Genomic DNA, 7,399 nt, shown 5'->3' on the forward strand with positions numbered 1-7,399 from the left:
GCTTCGTTCATTTTGGCATTAATTCTTCTTTTCGCACCGTCAAAACTACCCCAGTCGTCGCAACAAGGGAAAAAGCGAGCCACTACACGACGCGTTTCCTAAGCCGGGCTTGTCCGTGTTGTATCGCGCCTCCGCCAGGTGGCGACACGAGTCCCGCCCGAGCGCGGTGAGGCAAAGCTACTGTAAAGCAGGGTCGGCGCGCGCGGTGACGTCTTCGCTCGGCGAGGCGGCCCAACTACCATCTTAAAGAGCATCGCCGTTGAAAAAATTCCAAGGACAGGAGAGCTCCCTTTGGCTGCTAACGCGGGTATGTGCCAGCATGTCGCCCCCATTGGCTGAGGCGCATCATTGAGCTGCGAACGCAACACAAAAAAAATTGGTCATATGTATGTATGTATGTATGTATGTATGTATGTGTATATCTATGCATGTATGTACGTATGTATGTATGTATGTATGTATGTATGTATGTATGTATGCATGTATGTATGTATGCATATGTGCATGTATATGTGTATATATCTATGCATGTATGCATGTATGTACGTATGTATGTGTGTATGTATATGTGTATGAATGTATGTATGCACGTATGCACGTATGTGTCTGTGTGTATTACTTTCTCTACCTCGATTCAGACAACCGGCCAAATGTTTAAATTAATTCTTGAGCGTGAGGCTTATATCAGAAAAACATTTTCAATCTAATTTTTAGCTAATAAATATGCTCTATATTTGTCAACACTGTTCACCAAAAAGATAATATTAGGCTTATTTGAAGAACAAAATCAACACATAACTGGTGTTTGTATTGTTCTTTCAATTAAAAGTTCGTGTGTGCTCGATTTTCGCGGAAACAAATTTAAGACGACGCGTTGAAAACATTGAATTTAACCACGAAATACAAACAAGGCTGGCGCCCGAGCCTCGCGCTCGTGGCTGGAGCGCTACATGCCGAGTCCAAACAGATGGCGCAGCAGTGCGGACGTGGAACAATTGAACTCCTCAAACCTCCAGTGGGCGGACCGAGACAGGAGGAGAACAGCGTGAGAGGTCGAGGCAGGAGAGGCAGTTACGTGTCAGCGGCGGCAGAAGACTATCGTTTTTCGTCGACATTTGCAGCGACGTGAGCGGATTCGCGGCCAGTCGTTCTCACTTGCTATCGTAAAGACCAACCCAACGTCCATCCTTAAAGAAACCCTGCAACACTTTCGATAAACGCTTTCACTCTTTCCTTCGCGCCTGGAAGCACTGCGAAAGCTAGAGTTATCGTCAGCACGGAGCGGCATTGCGTGATTTGCTCGGGGCACCAGATACGCCTTACCAGGGACGTACCCAGCGGGGGGGGCCCGGGGGGCCCGGGCCCCCCCCCCCCCGAAATTTTTTGGGCCATACCCCCCTTTCCCGCGCCACCTTTCATCGTCCCTCGCACGCATTCTAAAGCGGCGCCATACAAATCCTGGGCTTGATAGCTATTTGAGGCGCTTTTTTTTCGGAATGAGCCAAATCCACCTAAGGGGAATTTGAGGGGAAAAAAACGAAAGTTTGGAACCGGACCTAAATGCAGTGCTGTCAAAACTATTAAATGACATGTTTCACATGTCAGCTAGGGGAAATCTATAGCGACAAGTAATTAATAATTATGCGGAGAATTTGAGCAATATTAAGATAAGTTCAGATTTGGCTCGTACTCATTTGAAACAGACAAGTTGCTGCGGCATTCTTATGAAAACTTTAGAATCAACTTTCAAGAACGGTACGATACAGTTTCAAGCAAAAAAGGCAATAAACATGCAACAGAGCTTAAAAAACAGCTCTTTTCGAATGGCTCCGTAGGGTACTTTTTTGGACACGCCTGAAAACACTCATGAAGCTCTTCATTGGCTTGCCATAAATTTCCAAAACGCTTTACAAGAAGCCTGCTCAAATCATCTTCCATGGCTTGCCATGGCTTGTAAGAGGCAGCTAATTTGTTAGGTACGTAAATGGGAAATATGGGAGTAATAACAATAATAATAACCAGATTTACCGCGTAAAGACGAGGGAGACGAGATAAAATGATAGTATCACACCTCTGAGTTTCATTTCGTTCACTTCCGCTTCCGTTCACGTTATCGTAGTCGTGTGTCGGCAGATCATTTGCCGATCTCCTCATTGCTGTCTGACCTCATGATAAGCCAGCTCTCAAAAGCAAAAAAAAAAATTGATGCAAAAGCGCACAAAACAGCCCGAAACGTCACACCAACGCAAAATCCCATTGGGCAAATGAATTTGGCTCATTTTGATCCATGCCACAGCAGGGTCTGGCTAATTTTCCACACGAAGTAAGACCTGCGTACACGTTTGCAGGGAATTGTCTCAACTATTTATTTGCCACATTTTTTAGGGGAAAGTTGCCGGGATTTTCTTGGCAGTGCAGTTTTATCTGACTTAGTTTTGGTTTGTGGATTAGGTTCATTTCGAAAAAAAAAAAAGATGAATCATTTGGTGGTCAACGTGGGATTAAAAAAAAAAAAACAGGCGAGGTATGTTTGCTTCGTTTACGCGGAAGCCAGTACCGCTGTACACTGGCTTCGTGCTCTGCTACCAGCCTGCCACTTGCAATTCCCTGCACCCCCTTTACCCTGTTCGTCTGCAATTGGTGCTTCGGTTCTCTCAGACAGCAGTAACTTATCGCTTGTTTCGCCAGGGTGGCGGTTTCAGCGGCTCGGGTCCCATATGTTTTGGTGGGGAAGAAAATGTTTGTCTTTGAACATTCAACAAATCCCTCCATCCTAGCGCGCCGTGGTGTCGGCCGATACTATCGCACATGCCTGGTGTTTGTGGCTCAACGAATTCCTTCCCTGAGCCGAACTCACAGCGCGTTTTTCACTAGTTTTCGTGGAAATGCTGCTTTTGTGTTTGTCGGTAAGAAGGGTAAGAAGTCTTCTTGCCGCAGAGAAACCCGCTGTAGGGTTTCTCTACGCAATGCCTTCCAACGTCCGGCTCGCGCACGTGTGCAGCGTCTGCCGAACAAGCCAAGGCGACACAAGGGCTTGGAACCGGATGGCGACGAGCGGAGTGGCGCGAGGGGATGCTTGACCCCACCGTCCGGCGCCTCTAACATTACGCCCGCTTTGGGAAAGCTACCATGGGAGTACAAAAGCCTTGTTCCACAGTCGGTGCGTCCGTCTGGACAAGAAGGATCGCTCAAAAAGGAAGCGCAACAACGTTACCAAGCCCGGCGACGGCAGGGTGACAAAGTGAAGGCCCGCATCGCAGTTGTACGGCGGCAAGAGACACCGGCGGCATTCCTTTGGACAACTAAAGGCAGTGACAGCGGCACTGTTGATTGACAGCCATTGTGGTTAATGGCTGCTATGCACAACGGCGGTGTAGTGATGCCAGCGCCGGTGGACCCCGTCGGGGCGATGACCCTCCTCCCTTCTCGCAGCTTTGCCGTGTCCCCCAAGCCGTCGGCGGAGTGGCAGCCCTTTGGGACCGCCTTGCCGGCGACCTTCTACGCGGCTTTTGGGAAGACTCGTTTCCCCCCGACTTTCTGGGGCGGCGGACAGGGGGGAGCGGGGGTCAAAATCCTAATTGGTACATGTGTTGCTGTGTGGAGGCTGCTTCGCTTGCGACTGCATGCGCAATTTTGCTGAGCTTGTACGGAGCTGCGGCCAAGAGCGGTCGCATGAGGACTTGCTCTCGTGGCAGTTTCTGGGCGCTAGAGCCCCACGAATTTCTCGCCAACCGCGCGGCGGTTCGGCACCCGTTTTGGCCCCCGGGCCCCCATCAGGGATCATGCCGCGATACCCTTTTTGTGCGCTGCGGCACCTGTTTTTTGTAATCCAGTTTTCATTATCATGTGTTATCTTATGTTCATGCTTCGTCGTCTTCTGTAAATAAGTGTAAATAGACTTTTTCTTCATCATCTACTTGCCTCGTCTCATCATCGGGTCCTTCACGACGACACCACCCACCTCAACAACGAACCAAACTTTACTGGCGGGTTTACGGACCCCGAGCTGCATTCCTATGAACAGACCTCGAGAACACCGGGCTTCAGCGGGGAAGGGCACGGAGTCTAAGTGGCCAATGGTCAACATGAGAGAGACGGGGTGCCGCGGTTGAACGGTGAAAATGAATCCGGGCCGCACATCTCGATGCATCCCAACCAGACTTTTGGCCGAGAGAAATTTCGGCTTGAAAATTGGACTGCGAACTGTGTCTTTCTATTAGAGAGGTTATGAAACCCCGGGTACATATGATAGCTTAGTCTCGCGATGTCGGAATATCGTCAAGGTGTCGGCAGAGAGCAACGAGTTTACTTCACCAACGGGCCGAACGAGAGGACAGAGGAGCTCATCCCCGCCTTGCTGGACAAGCCACGCAGCGACGTCGAGGAAGCGACAAGGCGCATCCCTGGATATAACAAGGTTCTTTACAAAACTGCCAGAGGTAAGCGCTGACGCGCTGGCGCTTGCCACCGTTTTTTTATCTACATTTCCTGCAGTCCAGTGCGTCTCGATACTGCAATTTCCGAGGCCTGAATCATTGGTGCTTTGAATGGCAGACCGTTAAACGTCGAATTCGGAGGCTGTTCAGGGTAATAACACACGGAATTAGGCGTATGACATCTCCGATTTACCTATAGCATTTTGTTTCCTTCCTTCATAACTAGTAGCTACAGGTTTTGTTTGGAGAAAAATATGGAAGCGCAAGAGGGTTGCCACGGAGATCTGAACTCTCGAGTGCCTATGCACTTCCGTTTCTGCCGACTTCGATTGCGTATAACGTGTGGGATGCTCCGGAAATGTATAGTTAATGTGCAGTTCGCGTATTTATTCCCGGAAATATTGTAATTACTGCCGTTCTTTTTTTTTAATTTTGCAAACTTCGCGTAGGGATGTTTAACGTGCTCAGAAATCTCGAACATACGAGTGTTTTTGCTTTTCGCCTCCATCACAAGGGCGGATACAGTTAATTTCATTTCTCTATGAAGATTTACGCGCATTTATGGTAAACGCTGCGCGTTTATCGTGTTTGTACTAGTAACGGCGGATACCCTCGCCCTCTCCCCTAATTTGCATAGAAAAGTTACCTTGGGTTGGGCCCCCCCCCCCGAAAAAAAATTCTGGGTACGTGCCTGCGCCTTACGTTTCTGCTTTGTTTTTGTGGGTTTATTGTTAAAGTTGCTATCGAAAAGCGTTCGATGCTGCAACTGAAGGAAAACCAGCCGGCAGCCGCTACATGGCCTCTGTGACGTAATCCGGGCCGTTGAAGAACGTCAAGACCGGAAAAGAGAGAAAAATCTTTCGCGCGAGTTTCCAAATTATCTGATGGGCATAGAGCAGTAATTTTTAGCTGACGTACTTTGCGACCCTCTAAGTACTGGGTGGGCTGGGTGACTACGTTCTGCAAGCATTTGAAACTAGTGTTGCATGGTCCCTTTAAAGGGGCCATGAAGACGAAATGCAAGTTTGGTTCACTAAAACGAAGTCCTGCTTTGTACCAATAACGATGACACCAATTTTATCGCAAATTTCAAAGAAATAATGGGGATATCAGGGAAAACAGATGCAGCAGTGCCCCTAGCCATTTTCCGGCAATTTCTCCAGGGCGTCAAAGAATCTTGTTTGTGCGCTTGACGGCCGCCGACGTAAGCATCTTCCAAGATCCACGACTTCGCGTTTGTAGCGGCGCATTTCGTTTCGTTTTTTGGTATCACTGGAGCGCTAGCGTGCCGCTAACCCGCCGATAACTGCACCGTTTGGTCCCATATTGCGTCAGCTCGTGTACATAGCACGTCCCTGTAAGCGCCAAGTTTTTTCAGTATTGATTGCGCTTTCTCAGCTAAAAAAGGCGTCTTTCGGGGCTGGAATGGGTTGCCAAAGGCTGGTTCTTTCAAATCTTCATGGACCCTTCAACGTAAAGAGCGCGGGTACTAGCGAATCAGCGCTTACACTTTGCCTCAAGTCTGATGAAGTTTAGTTAGCGCTAAATATTGGGGACATGTATGCCTAACGCCAGCAGTTTTGGTAGTTCGGAAACGTTCTTCCTATATAAACTTTTTTTTACTAGTTGTTCCACCTTTTGGTCTGGAAGCAGAGTCGAAGGAGAGAGAGAGAGATCTAAATTTTCGCGTGTGTGTAGCCCGAGAAAGAGTTTTTTAAAGGAAGGCGTCGTTCAGTTGGGCCCTGAACGCGCTGGCCAGAACTTCAACACAACCCTCGTGCTTCATCCAGCGGCGCAGCAGCCACAAACAAGCAAGGCGGCTCTTCGTGACGCACGACAGCGCCTGCAATAGCATATTCGCCCAGGAGTTTTACGTTAATGCTCTCGCATTCACAGCTTATAAGAAGTGCTAAGGTATAATAAGCTCAGAGTTTTTTTCTGACAAAAGATTTTAGGACCCGAACAAGAGTTCCGGAAGTATTCAAATTCTCGAATTTACCCAGTCGCGCCTGTAATAAAACGTATCGGTTCGAACTTAACATATCTACTTTTATTACCCCTGCGAATGAAAATACAGTAAAATATATTGGGAACTGCAACGTGCTACCAAGAACATTCATTCACTCAAACAGAAATACCGTGTGTACGCAATTGAATGCTCTTGATGTGCTATGCATCTTCCTTGTTTTCTTCGTTCGCTTTCCATTTCTTGGGTAAACTCGGTCTGACTGTATGTTGTAGACCTAAAATGACATTGAACACCCGCCCTTGTGTCATCTGATTGATTGAATGTGGTGCTTTAACGCACCGACGCTACACAGGCTATGAGGCGCGCCGTAGTGGAGGGCTGCGGATTAATTTTGACCACCTGGGGATCTTTAACGTGCGCCGAAATCTCGAACACACTGGCGCTCCTGCTTTTCGCCTCCATCAGAAAAGCGGCCGCCGTGGCCGGGAATCGAACCCGCTTCCTTGGGCTCAGCAGCACGCCATAGCCACTCAGCCACCGCGGCGGGTCGCCTGTGTCATCTAACGCATTCAAATTTACAGTTATTGAATGAAAATTAGGACAATCTTTATGTATGAAAAATAACACAAATTGCTTGAACTTCATTGTTGAGGATTTTCAGGAACAACCGACATAACGTGACTAGGGTTCTACGTGACTAGTGTACTCCTGTTTGACTCTAACACGTTACTTCACAACGGACTTGCATATGCGTGGGCTTATGGTTCGGACACACAAACGCTGATGGGCAGCAGCAACCAGATTAACGCTGTTTGCCTCGATGAAAAATGCGTGCCACAACAACGAGAAATTTATACATTCCTTGGACGTCTCGAAGATACAAGGTGACTCTTGTGCTTTTTGGATGTCCCTCGAATCGCAAGGTGGCGTGGTGTTCTTTTCACTCACACTGACTCAGACGACAAAAAAAAAAAAGAACCTTTACGAACCTGGT

Source organism: Haemaphysalis longicornis, unplaced genomic scaffold (assembly GCF_048455015.1).
Source record: "Haemaphysalis longicornis isolate Haplotype H1 unplaced genomic scaffold, Haemaphysalis longicornis Haplotype H1 scaffold_2, whole genome shotgun sequence".
NCBI lineage: Eukaryota > Metazoa > Arthropoda > Arachnida > Ixodida > Ixodidae > Haemaphysalis > Haemaphysalis longicornis.